Below are 13,298 nucleotides of genomic sequence, written 5' to 3'. Positions count from 1 at the left end.
TTAATTTAGATTAATAGGATAAAGATTTTACTTATCCTAAGATATAAAAATAGTGAATTTCAGAATACTTCAGTGAATTAACTTCATTTCTTTTCAAGTTCATTCAGTAATTCAATCAAGTGTTAATAACATTCATAATTACAGTTTTGGCCAATTTTAAAGGATCTCTAGGAGTACTATGTATTCAAAGTAATTAAATTATTCCCTTTCATACTAATACTTTACTTGTTTAAACGTTTGTTCTTTTTAAATATCAGCAAAATCTTACTTCTACAACTAATTGTCAAACCAACACATCTTTAAAATATTATATAAAAATGACATTAACTTCAGACCATTACAAAAAATAGTAAATACAGTATAGTAGTATCTAAAATAGGGAGACTGTGAGCAATACCTTACTTATTCAATGGAAATGAGATTGAAAATAATGTATGTATTCAATACAGTAAAGTACGAGGCGATCCAAGATGGCGGACTAGAGAGGGACTGCATCCCCAGTCACTCCAGAACCCAGGAGTTAAGAAGGGGAGGCATTGAGAGACTCGGACCAAAATAGAGCCACGGGTGAGTCTGCCCACTGGGTAAAGTTCGGCCCGGGTGGCAGTCCCAGATAGAGGTGGCTATCGGACCAGGGCAGGGCAGCTAGAGTCTTCCACAGGCAGCCCTGCGCACTCCGGTGCTGGGCCCCTCCCACACGGCCAGCTTCTCCAGGTTCTTGGAGCAGGCCCCCTACTGAGAGCCTTTCTGATCAGAACAAGCTCCAAGTTCCGGAGCCAGCGCGGCATACTCTGGCCTGCAAGCAGCTTCAGGGACCAGGACAGGGCAGCCAGCGACCTCCCCAAGCAACCTGGACCCCTGCGGTGGGAGTTGCCTTTCAAGGCTAGCTTCTCGGAACAGACCGCCCAGTGAGAGCCTTTCTACATAGAGACAGCCACAAGTCTCTGAGCCAATGGAGAGCTTCGATCCGCAAGCAGACTCTGGGATCAGGGCAGGGCAGCCAGAGACTTCTTCAGGCGGCTCTGCCCACTCCGGCCGCAGGCTCTTTCCACTGGGCGATCCAAGATGGCGACCTACAGGGTGACGGCATCTCCAGTCGGTTCAGAACCCAGGACTCTAGAAGGGGAGGCATTGAGAGACTTGGACAAAAATAGAGTCACGGGGTGAGTCTCCCCCACTGGGCGAAACTTGGCCTGGGCGCCAGGCACAGATAGGGGTGGCTAATCATAGTAGGGTAGGGCAGCTAGAGTCTTCCCCAGGTAGCCTCCACACTCCGGCGGTGGGCTCCCCCCACACGGCCAGCTGCATGGTGCAGGCCCCCAGTGAGAGCCTTTCCACACGGAGCCAGCTCCAAGCCCTAGAACCAGTAGGGGCTAGGGGCAGCTTTCTTCGGAAGCACTGCATTATCAAGTTCCTCCAAGACTTCAGGCTACTGAAGGCTGGGAGGTGATACACTGGAAATCTACCGGGACACTATAAGCCAATAGCAGAAATCTGCAATATCTCAGGGTCCCACTGACAGCTGACCAATATGAGAAAACAAGGGAAGAAAATGTCCCAAACAAACCTAGATACTACATCAATAAAACCCAATGACAGCACAGCAGAAGAAATGTCAGAAAGGGAGTTCAGAATGTACATAATTAAAACGATCAGGGAAGCAAATGAGGAGATGAAAGAGCAAATGCAGGCATTGAAGGAGGAGATGAAAGAGCAAATGCAGGCATTAAATGATCACACCAATCAACAGTTAAAAGACCAAATACGGGAAGCAAGAGATCATTTCAATAAAGACTTAGTGATACTGAAAAAAAAAAAAAAAACTGAAATACTTGAAATGAAGGAAACAATAAACCAAGTTAAAAACTCCATAGAAAGCATAACCAATAGGGTAGAACACCTGGAATACAGAACCTCAGACATTGAAGACAAAATATTTAATCTTGAAAACAAAATTGGCCAAACAGAGAAGATGGTAAGAAATCATGAACAGAATCTACAAGAATTATGGGATATCATGAAAAGGCCAAATTTGAGAATTATTGGGATTGAGAAAGGCTTAGAGAAACAAACCAAAGGAATGAACAATCTATTCAATGAAATAATATCAGAAAATTTCCCAAATCTGAAGAATGAAATGGAAAACCAAGTACAAGAAGCTTATAGAACTCCAAATATACAAAATTACAACAGACCCACACCAAGGCACATTATTATGAAGATACCTAACATACAAAATAAAGACAGAATTTTAAAGGCCGCGAGAGAAAAGAATCAAATTACATTCAGAGGGAAACCAATAAGAATATCAGCAGATTTTTCAATCCAGACCCTAAAAGCTAGAAGGGCCTGGAACAACATTTACCAAGCCCTGAAAGAAAATGGATGCCAACCAAGAATCTTATACCCAGCAAAACTTACCTTCAAATTTGACGATGAAATAAGATCCTTCCATGATAAACAAAAGCTAAAGGAATTTACAAAAAGAAAGCCAGCATTACAGAACATTCTCAGCAAAATATTCCATGAGGAAGAGATGAAAAACAACGATGCAAATCAGCAACAGGAGGCGCTAGCCTAAAGGAATAGCCAAATAAAGGAGAAACCAAATCATGTCAAAAACAAATATGAGTCAAATGACTGGGAATACAAATCATATCACAATAATAACCCTGAATGGTAATGGCCTGAACTCATCAATCAAAAGACATAGACTGGCAGATTGGATTAAAAAGAAAAATCCAACAATATGCTGCCTGCAAGAGACTCATCTCATAGAAAGAGATACCCATAGACTAAAGGTGAAATGATGGGGAAAAACATACCATGCACATGGACACAGCAAAAAAGCTGGAGTATCCATCCTCATTTCAGATAATGTGGACTTCAAACCAAAACTAGTCAGAAGGAATAAAGAAGGACATTACATGCTGCTTAAGGGAAGCATAAATCAGCAAGACATAACAATCATAAATATCTATGCCCCGAACATTGGCTCATCCACGTACGTCAAGCAAATCCTTCTCAATTCCAGAAACCAAATAGACCACAACACAATAATACTAGGCGATTTTAACACACCTCTCTCACCACTGGATAGATCGTCCAAACAAAAATTGAATAAAGAAACCATAGATCTCAATAACACAATCAACAATTTAGACTTAACGGACATATATAGAATATACCATCCAACAAAGAACGAATACACTTTCTTCTCAGCAGCACATGGATCCTTCTCTAAAATAGACCATATTTTATGCCACAAAGCTACTGTTAGCAAATACAAGAAGATAGAGATACTACCTTGTACTCTATCAGATCATAATGGATTGAAATTAGAAATAAATGACAGAATAAAAAACAGAAACTTCTCCAATATTTGGAGATTAAATAATACACTATTATATGATGAATGGATAACAGAAGACATCAGGAGGGAAATAAAAAAATTCTTAGAAGTAAACGAGAACAAAGACACATCATATCAAAATCTCTGGGACACTATGAAAGCAGTACTTAGAGGAAGATTTATTTCATGGGGCGCATTCAAAAAAAGAAGTAGAAATCAACAAATAAACGTCTTACCACTACAGCTCAAAGCCCTAGAAAAAGAAGAGCAGACCAATACCAAAAGTAGTAGAAGACAGGAAATAGTTAAAATCAGAGCCGAAATCAACGAAATTGAAACAAAAGAAACAATTGGAAAAATTAACAAAATAAACAGTTGGTTCTTTGAAAAAATAAACAAAATTGATAAACCCTTAGCCACACTAACAAAGAGAAAGAGGGAGACAACTCAAATTACTAAAATTCGGAATGAACAAGGAAATATCACAACAGACACGTCTCAAATACAAAACATAATTAGAAGCTATTTTGAAAATCTATACTCCAACAAAACAGAAAACCTCAAAGACATCAACAAATTTCTAGAGACATATGAATTACCTAAACTGAACGGGGAGGACATACACAACTTAAATAAACCAATTTCAAGCAATGAAATAGAAGAGGTCATCAAAAGCCTACCAACAAAGAAAAGTCCGGGACCAAATGGGTTCTCAGCCAAGTTCTACAAAACCTTTAAAGAAGAGCTCATTCCAATACTCCTCAAAGTATTTCATGAAATAGAAGAGGAGGGAACCCTCCCAAACTCATTCTATGAAGCCAATATCACCCTGATACCTAAACCAGACAGAGACACATTGAGGAAAGAAAATTTCAGACCAATATCCTTAATGAACATCAACGCAAAAATTCTCAACAAAATTTTAGCAAATCGCATACAAACAAATATTAAAAAGATAGTGCACCACGATCAAGTGGGTTTTATCCCAGGGATGCAAGGTTGGTTCAACATTCGGAAATCAATAAATGTCATTCACCATATCAACAGACTTAAAGTTAAGAATCACATGATTATTTCAATAGATGGAGAAAAAGCATTCGATAAAATACAGCACCCCTTCATGCTCAAAACACTAGAAAAAATTGGGGTAGTGGGAACATTCCTTAATATCATAAAGGCAATCTACGCTAAGCCCATGGCCAATATCATTCTAAAAGGTGACAAACTGAAAGCGTTCCCCCTAAAAACTGGAACAAGGCAGGGATGCCCTCTTTCACCACTTCTATTCAACATCGTCCTTGAGACTCTAGCCAGAGCAATTAGACAAACCAAAGAAATTAAAGGGATACGAATAGGAAAAGAAGAACTCAAACTATCCCTGTTCGCTGATGACATGATTATATATTTAGAGGAACCTGGAAATTCCACAAGAAAACTTTTAGAACTCATAAGTGAATTCAGTAAAGTAGCAGGTTACAAGATCAATGCTCATAAATCCAATGCATTTTTGTACATAAGTGATGAATCCTCAGAAAGAGAAATTAGGAAAACTACCCCATTCACAATAGCATCGAAAAAAATAAAATACTTGGGAATCAATCTCACAAAAGAGGTGAAAGACCTCTACAATGAGAACTACAGAACACTAAAGAAAAAAATTAAAGAAAACCTTAGAAGATGGAAAGATCTCCCATGTTCCTGGACAGGCAGAATTAATATTGTCAAAATGGCCATACTACCTAAAGTGCTATACAGATTCAATGCAATTCCAATTAAAATCCCAATGATGTACCTTACAGAAATAGAGCAAGAAATTATGAAATTCATCTGGAAGAATAAGAAACCCAGAATAGCTAAAGCAATCCTTGGCAGAAAGAGTGAAGCAGGGGGTATCGCAATACCAGATCTTCAACTCTACTACAAAGCAATAGTAACAAAAACGACATGGTATTGGTACCAAAATAGACAGGTAGATCAATGGTACAGAATAGAGGACACGGACACAAACCCAAATAAATACAATTTTCTCATACTAGACAAAGTTTCCAACAATATGCAATGGAGAAAAGATAGCCTCTTCAACAATTGGTGCTGGGAAAACTGGAAAACCATATGCAATAGAATGAAATTAAACCCCTATCTCTCACCCTACACAAAACTCAACTCAAAATGGATCAAGGACCTCGGAATCAGACCAGAGACCCTACATCTTATAGAAGAAAAAGTAGGTCCAAATCTTCAACTTGTTGGCTTAGGATCAGACTTCCTTAACAGGACTCCCATAGCATAAGAAATAAAAGCAAGAATCAACAACTGGGATAGATTCAAACTAAAAAACTTTCTCTCAGCAAAGGAAACTATCAGCAATGTGAAGAGAGAGTCTACAGAGTGGGAGAATATCTTTGCCAACCATACTTCAGATAGAGTGCTAATTTCCAGAATCTATAAAGAACTCAAAAAACTCTACACGAAGAATACAAATAATCCAATCAACAAATGGGCTAAGGAAATGAACAAACACTTCACAGAAGAAGATGTACAAGCAATCAACAGATATATGAAAAAATGTTCAACATCGCTAGTAATAAGGGAAATGCAAATCAAAACTACCCTAAGATTTCATCTCACCCCAGTTAGAATTGCGATTATCAAGAACACAAGCAACAATAGGTATTGGCGAGGATGTGGTGAAAAAGGAACACTCATACATTGCTGGTGGGGTTGCAAATTAGTGCAGCCACTCTGGAAAGCAGTATGGAGATTCCTCAGAAAGCTTGGAATGGAAACGCCATTTGACCCAGCTATCCCACTCCTTGGCCTATACCCAAAGGACTTAAAATCAGCATACTACAGAGATACAGCCACATCAATGTTCATTGCAGCTCAATTCACCATAGCCAGATTGTGGAACCAACCTAGATGCCCATCAGTTGATGAATGGATAAAGAAACTGTGGCATATATATACAATGGAATAGTACTCCGCAATGAAGAATGATAAAATTATGGCGTATGCAGGCAAATGGATGAAATTGGAGAATATCATGCAAAGAGAGATAAGCCAATCTCAAAAAACTAAAGGACGAATGATCTCGCTGATAAGCAGATGAGGACATATATTGGGGGGTGGGAAGGGTTAGCATTAGGTTTAGGGTTAGGTTTAGGGTTAGGGATAAGGAATGTGGCAAGAATGAAGGAAAGAAGGACTGTATAGAGGGAAAAGAGTGTTGGGAGGGTTGGGGGGGAAGGGAAAAAAAATAATGAATCAAACATCATTGCCCTATGTAAATTTATGATTACACAAATGATATGCCTTGACTCCATGTACAAATAGAGAACAACATGTATCCCATTTGTATACAATAATAAAAAAAAAAAAAGTTAGTGAGTGGAATATTCTGCCTGTAAAATGTGCTAAGTTACCCTCATGCCTAGACATAAAATTTGACTTATAAAAAAAAAAAATACAGTAAAGTAAAAAACAGCTCACAATTCTCATTTAGTCAAAATCTTACAAGTATTTAAAAATGACACTCCAGAAAATAAGTCAAATCAATATGAACTCAAAACTCTCCAAGTAAGTACCAAAATCTCAGGAAGGTTAGAAAAAAAATCAAAATGAATAAAATGCTGCAAGTAATTTAGCACTTCAATTATTTTATTTTAGTCACATTCACTCAGTTTCCACAGTTTTGAATGGAACACAGATTAGTATCTAAAAACAAGGAATGAACATATATTTATAGTAATGCTAAAATGTGCATTTAAAAGAGAACTATACATTTTAGAATAATAAAATATTATGGAATTTCAATAAGGTAATATGATCAATATCACAGAAAAAAGAATGTCTCATGTGCACTCATATTTTTCTTTTCTGGAAACACAAGGCACCCAAGAAGTAACTGCATATTCCCTCTAAACAGAAAACACTCTTTCTTTACTCATGAAATATCTGAATCTGGAAATCCTTAAGAGGAATAACAGGTTTTACATGAATTAAGGGTAACCACCAAGAGATAACATTTCAGCTATGGTTTTACTATTTCAGAAGTGCCAATTTACTCCAAATGTAAGTATTGTTATCTGTAAAATAGTTGGATAGCTTAGCGTGGTGAGAAAAATCTTGGATTCAGAATACATGACTGGAGACAGGTGGGATTAGCCAGACCATTCAGCAATTTGAAATAGTTTCATTAGACACTGTCTTCCAAAAGCAGTAGGGAGATCTTTCTTTGACTTCATTGAGAATAAAGAAGAGGAGCTTTTAAAACTCTTAATGTTGTGGCTGTTAGTCTCAGAAAAAGATGCCTTATCATGGAAACATGACCCAATTCCACACTGCTGTCATTCATAGGTCACAGTCATCAGAATACTGCAGAAGAGCTAATCCAATTCAGATCTTTAAAGCTATGGTATTAGCTAGAGTAATCTAATTGCCTTATGTCTATTTTGATTATTACTCTTCAAGTATATTTTTCAATGCACCTTACATCAGGATCTTCTTGCCCTGGTTCTTCACAGCAAAACACTGCAGATAAGTATCTGGCTACTATAAGAAATACCCAAATTTTGTTCCGTAGATAAAGCAGAATCAAAAATTACTTAGAAAATGCACATTAAAATAAATTGTCTCAAGTATTTAGATATTTTAGTAACAAGAAGTCTTTATAAATTTTGCAATAATTTATTTCAGTAGACATAAATTGATATAATTTGTACATCTATTCTGGTTTACCAAAAGAAATAAGATATTCTAGCAAAAAGTTTTCAGATACTTATGTCTTATATGTTTGGGTTTTTTTTTTTTTAAGTTTAGGATTGTGATTGATATTTTAATAAATAAGATATAAAGAGATCTGAGCATAAATAAACTTTAAATGAAACAGTTCAGAATGTATCTTTGCTTTGCATGAAATGTTCTGTCATAAAACTGAAAACTAAGGGGAATGGAAGAGGAGAGAGAAGTGAACTGTCAGTGAGGATCCAACTCCGTCTTCCTTGTTCTGAGTAGCTGTTACCCAACTGGTTGTGACACGGAAAACTCTAGTCTAAGGTGTGAGATCTCCACTCTCCAAGGAGCCAACTAGTGAGCAATTCAACAGCCAAGAGGATTCGCCCCCTCCCACACAAAAGAAACCCAGCTGAGACACTGCTATAATGAGCTGTACACCTGGTATTTATTAGCTGGTTAGTTTTAAAATCTGTTTTGTTCTTATTGGTTTAAAATATTACAATAGAATTTTCATGTGTTCATTCCATCATCATGCTTTATTTTCATATATAAAAATATGTGTTCTGAACCTTGATTTAATTTCTCTGATGTTAATAAAAAGTTCAAATCATTATATTTTTATACATAATTACATAATTTGGAGGTATCACAGCTTTTCAGCCTTTCTTCTAAGAATTAACTTTTAGGGGGTTTCTCTTATTTCTTTAGCTATTACTAACAATGAGGCAGCAGGCATCCTTCAAAAAAATACCTTTCATAATGGTACTTTTATTTCTGCTTGTTAAGTTGTGTGATTGTTAAGACAAGTAGACTGAGTAAATTTTTTATTTTAATGACTTTTGCTCCAAAATGATCACCATTCCAAAGTTTAAATTATTATTTAGAGTCATGGCAATAACTTGTGAGAAAACCTATTTTGGCAAACTCTTCTTAATTTCTGCAGATCTAATTGACAAAAATCTCTAATTTTAGTTTGCACATCTCTGAGTACAAGTGAAACAAAATGTCTTCTTATATGTCTATTGATTATTTTTGGTCCATTTAAAAAATAACTTATCCAAACATTTTCTTTGTTGTCTTCTATTGAAGTCTTTTAAATAGAGAAATGAAAATATCTGAATATTTAGCCAGTGCTAGACATAGATGCCTTCTCTGCTCCCTGTGAATTTGAAGATGATATTATGGACTCTATGTTTAAAAAAATTCAACAAAACTTATTTAAATTTACTTTGTGACTGGCATCAATATAAGTAAGATACAGATCTTATCCTCAAAATAGAGACAACAACATGATGTCCTTAACAACAAAACTAATAAACTTTTTTCTACAGTAGCAAAAGAAAAGAAAAAGAAAAAGCAATAGCAAAGAAATTTTTAAGATCAGAGTAGAGGAGACCAAGTCACAGCCCCAGGATGGAGGAAGCTACTCACTGGGGAGTGACTCTGCAAAGGCTAAGAGTAGAACAGGAAGTAGGGTAGGGAGGGGAGAGGAAGAGAGGAGGCCCAACTGACAAAGTATTTCTAATTCTTAAGTATCCCAAGTCATAGACTATGTGGAAATGGAAGGAATATAAATGTCATGCAATACTTAATTTCTGAAGTAGATTACTTTTCAAGAAAAGCTAAAACTAAGAAAAAAATTAAGGGCAGGCCTCAGTGTCATCGTTTTACTGATTTAATATTAAACCTCAAAGACTATTCTTAAAACTTGGAAATTTAATTTGGAAAATCACAAATTTGGATTACTTTGAAATTACTCTGAATAAATATAAGATAAAGTGGTTTTTTTTGTTTTTGTTTTATCTTCACTTATAGAAGAACATGTTTCATGCCAAGAAAATATCTTAGGTTGGGAAAAATTTAGTCTTTGAGATGAAGTAATTTGCTAGTTAACATTTTTTTTTTTTTCTCAAAAAGGCAACCACATTTGACATCTAGGTCATAAAGGAAATAGTGGAGCATAAGAGCAATTTCTTTGCTTTACCAATTTCTTCGTGTATTTTTTACAGCATTAAGTCCATGATAAGTAATAACTGTCTATGAAGAAATCTTGACTACCAAAATCAATGGAAGACAAACAAATTTCCCCATTTCCTTAAGTATGAATATGTGTGGTTTCCTACATAAGGCCTGAGACTTTCTGAAAGGTCATGATCTTAAACTATAATTCATTATTTGATATTTTGTTTCATGTAGGTAATCTAACCTAATGGTGTATCCATCCCTGTATGCTTCTATGAATTTATTTTTTAAAATGTAATCTGCTATTATCCAAACATTGTATTTTAATCCTTTTGCTCACTAAATACTGATCTCCAAAATAAATAATGTCAACATTCAGTTACCTTTACTGAATGATTATCTTCCTCATATGAATCAGTGAATTCACTAATTTTCCTACTATCTAATGAAACTGCTCTTCCAAGTTATACCTGACTCTAAAATAATAAGTATCTAGCACTGTTTGGTAGAATCAGTGTTAGTAATTATGTATTCAACAGACCAAACTAGCCAGGCATGAAAGGTTCCAAAAGCTTAGAGACAAGTAATAAGGATCCAGAAGACATAAAGAAGAATGGTTGAGAGAGATTTTATCCCTGAGAATGGATTCAAAGGTTAAGGATGTACATGAGTTGACAAGTTTGGGGATCAGGGTATTGGGGCAATAAAATTTTTGAGATGGCCATCTTCATTTTCAGTTTAGAATGGAAGTTGAGTTATCTGCTGTGAATGAGGTAAGATTTAGCAAGGGGCTTAAGGGCAGAGAAGATAATCTGGGATAAATTCTAAGGAAAGCAAGAGAGAAAGCTGATCAAAACCAAGTAAAATGAATTTTAGGAGCTCTCAAAGCTCAGTGAAGCTGGAAAAAGCAAGACTGAGTGAATAATATATCCTCTTCCATTAGCTGATTGAATTTTTATTGAGAGACTGAAATAAATCAGTAAATGTTTGATGGGAAAATAAAGGTGAAAAAGACTCAGTCTCTGGCCTTAAGGGGTTTACAGCCACAGTTAAAGGATATCATCCCCACAGTCAGTAAAGGACTTCAGAGTTGCCAGATTGATACTGAGTTATTAACCGCCATTGCTTTTCTGAAAGTTATGAGCATTCAGGTTTTCCATTCCTTTGAAGGCTGTACATTATATCTTATCAGGAATTTGTGATTTCACTCAAGTTCTAAGTGTTGTCAACATAGAGTTCAAAATATCCTATTATCTTTTAATTTTTAAGTAGCAGTAGTTATGTTGACTTTTTTATGAATAACATTAACTTATGCTTTTCTTCTTTTCTCTGAATCAATCTCCCTAATTCCCTTCTAACTCTTCTTTAAAAACTATTAATTTTACTTTTCCCCTTTGTAAATTTTTGATTTCAATATCATAATTTAATTTCATATGGAACTTATAATTTAAATGTGATTATTGGTGACAAGCAGGTAATCATTAGTGTTTTCTTCTCTGTTTGAATATTTGTCCACTCTTGCACAAGTGGAGACCAAAGCATCATATTTAACACTTTAAAGCATCATGTGCTACTGAACACAATTTTTATGAGAAAGACTCACTTTTAGTGAACAATAACAATAACAGTATAGTATAATAATGAGTAAATAATTTTGGGCTAAATTAAATTGTATTTAAATGAATAGAAGGTTGACAATTACTTGGCAGGGCTTAAATAGCATGAATAGTTCTCAAAACATTTTTCTATGAGAAATTAGGTTATGTGTGTTCAATAAATATAATCATAAAATTAATCTTATGAATGAAACAAAGAAATAAGAAAGACATATTTTTCTCCCTAAATTTGCCAAATACTGTATAGATAAAAAATATTCTCTAACAAGCCTAGGTGATACAAATACTTAATGTATAGTAAACATTAAAATACAATCAGCTAATAAAGTCTTCTAAATCATAATGATAAATATGGAAAATTGAAAAAATGCCGAAATCCAAGTTCTTTTTTGGGTAATTCAGTGCTCTCTCAACTTTATTAAAGTCACTTTCTTTTGTTTTTTATTCAGTAGTAACAAATACCTCATCACAAAATTCATTTCTCATAACAAGGCTTCATTTCTCAAAGACAATCCTGCTTAGGACTGCCTAGGATAATTCAATCAAATGATATCAACCTTAATCCTTGCTTTAAAATTTAAACACATGGATTTTGTCTTAACCTAAAGTTTAGAACATTGTTATTCCTGGCCAAAGAACACAATTCAAATTATCTGGTTTTCAATTACTATGAAACACTGTGGAAAGTTTGGTTATAAAAAAAGCTGAGGACTAGGCAAACCTCTAGATTCAATTACAATTCTAACCTTCAAGCAAGCAGAAGCTACAGAAAGCCATAACTAAAATGCATTTGATCCTTATTTTCTGTGAAATCACCTTTATTTAACTTTATACTTTGGGAGAAAATTCTTATTATTTTCCAATTCTATTTCTATATCTCTACACAGAATTCATACTAATCATCCTTGGACTCATAAATCGAGTTTGAGTCTTAACAAAGTTTTTGAATTCCAAAGTATGGAACTAGTTCCATAGTATGAAACCTAGTTTCCTCCAACTAAAGCTTTAATTCTCAAAGTTAGCCTTCCTGTAATCAATAATCATATAAACACCCTGCTGCCCTAAGATGGCAATTCTGGATTCCATTTCACACCCTCTCTCCACAGATTTTGCTTCTCATGTGGGGATCAATACATCAGAGAATCATATACAAGATGAGGCATATGACTATGAAAATCCAAAGTACTAAGAAACTTAAATTAGTATTGACCCAAAATTAGGATGTGCATCCCAGTGATCTCTTCTCCAGATTGTTCATGCTCTTGTTTAAAAATTGTAATGAATACTTCTTGTATGCCAGATATTTAGCCAGTTACTAATGACAAGGAATAGTCCCTATTCTACTAGAGCTTAACATGTAACAGAAGGGTCTTTATTTCACAATAAAATATAAATGGGTTGAGAATTACAAAAAGAAAACTAAGCTTTTTCAGGGATCCGTTCTTTGTTAGAGTAATACCAGCAGTATATTCATTTTTTTGTACTATTCATATTATTTAAGAAGTAAGTAACCAAGATAATTCTGTTACAAATTGAATTCTTAAAAATAGACCCCCCCCCCAAAAGAAACACACTGTGGTAGGGAGGAAGGCAGTAGGAGGAGGGATATTAAATGACTCTCAGTACTATAAGGG

At 35.3% G+C, this 13,298-nt stretch overlaps 1 protein-coding gene across 6 annotated transcripts in view; it reads right to left on the bottom strand.

The window, feature by feature from the left end:
• Ptprq (protein tyrosine phosphatase receptor type Q) overlaps positions 1 to 13,298 on the bottom strand; it is a 219,088-nt gene that overhangs the window by 152,911 nt on the left and 52,879 nt on the right. The gene's annotated exons all lie outside the window — the stretch shown is intronic.

Source organism: Sciurus carolinensis, chromosome 4 (assembly GCF_902686445.1).
Source record: "Sciurus carolinensis chromosome 4, mSciCar1.2, whole genome shotgun sequence".
Taxonomy (NCBI): Eukaryota; Metazoa; Chordata; class Mammalia; order Rodentia; family Sciuridae; genus Sciurus; species Sciurus carolinensis.
The sequence above is the reverse complement of the archived record's forward strand: the minus strand, read 5'-3'. Positions and strand labels throughout refer to the sequence as shown.